Source organism: Aplysia californica, unplaced genomic scaffold, assembly GCF_000002075.1.
Source record: "Aplysia californica isolate F4 #8 unplaced genomic scaffold, AplCal3.0 scaffold00242, whole genome shotgun sequence".
NCBI lineage: Eukaryota > Metazoa > Mollusca > Gastropoda > Aplysiida > Aplysiidae > Aplysia > Aplysia californica.
The window spans coordinates 464,842-465,988 of NW_004797512.1; the positions used below are offsets into that span (position 1 = coordinate 464,842).

General features: G+C 39.8%; 1 non-coding gene across 1 annotated transcript in view; it reads right to left on the reverse strand.

Moving 5' to 3' along the window:
• LOC101850253 overlaps positions 1 to 241 on the reverse strand; it is a 6,056-nt gene extending 5,815 nt beyond the window's left edge. The window contains exon 1 of the transcript XR_004858635.1: positions 177 to 241. This is a non-coding gene — a transcript (uncharacterized LOC101850253). The remainder of the gene's footprint in view (positions 1 to 176) is intronic.
• Positions 242 to 1,147: the final 906 nt, after the last annotated feature.

Sequence of the window (1,147 nt, forward strand, 5' to 3'; positions counted from 1 at the left end):
ATACACACACCCATACACAGACACACAGACGCACACTAACACACACACACAAACACACACACACACATACATACACACCATACGCAAACGTGTACACACACACACACACACACACACACACACGCGCGCGCACACTAACACACACACAAAGCGCGCGCGCATATATACATACACACCTGTTGCAGCATAATTGGTGAAGATGTTCAGACCCATCTTGGCACAGCTGTAGTTAAATAACCCAGGATTCTGTAAAGACCGCAAGGGGAGGGGTGGGGGGGGGGCAGAGCCAGGGTGGAGAGGCCAGAGAAAAGCAGTAAATACATAGATTAAAAAACAAGCTGAAAGAATATCCACGAGTTAAGTCACGTATATATTCGCGTACAGATCAAGTCGCATTGTCTATTTGAGAAAACTGTTTGAAATAGTACATCCTACTAATGTTATGGAACTGGACTTGAAACAAACGATAATAGGCCTATCATTAGCAATAAAGCACCAGCTACTGGTTTGTTTTTCTATATACTGTTTGATTTACGTGTTTGCTTATGTTTTCCTTTCATGGACGTTTTTGGATCTTCCAAATCTACAAGCCATGGGAAATAGTCAACTTCAGATAACAGTCTTTATATCCACATCCAAGTTTTATTACCTCCAAGAGGCTAACACTTTCATATCGCCTATATAGACACATTTAAAGGGGGCATTAATAAATAATACCTGCCAATACTCATACGAATCACCGTCACCAACCAAAATTTCTAAAACGGCCCATTTGAGGCCATAAAATCCAGATTGATAAACACAGCTCAAACTCAAATGGCATCGTCGAGATCCTTTCGTAGAACATCAGACTGCAGCTTTGTTTATGTGTGTGTGTGGGGGGGAGGGGGGGGCAGTTTTGAATTTTGATATGTCTGTGTAGAAAACGTTTTCCCTAAAACTTCTATCCGTTATCACAATTGATGGCGGTGCAGGGACCCTTACTTTATATAAAAGTATGATGGCACTTTTTAAAAATTGAATGGGTTTTTTTCAAAAATAAAGAAAGAAAGTAGAATTAATAGAATGTCCCAATAATTTTTAACTACCTTAACTTTAAAAAAGGATGATTGACAGCATAAGTCGAAAGGTTCTGTGAAAAAGCCTT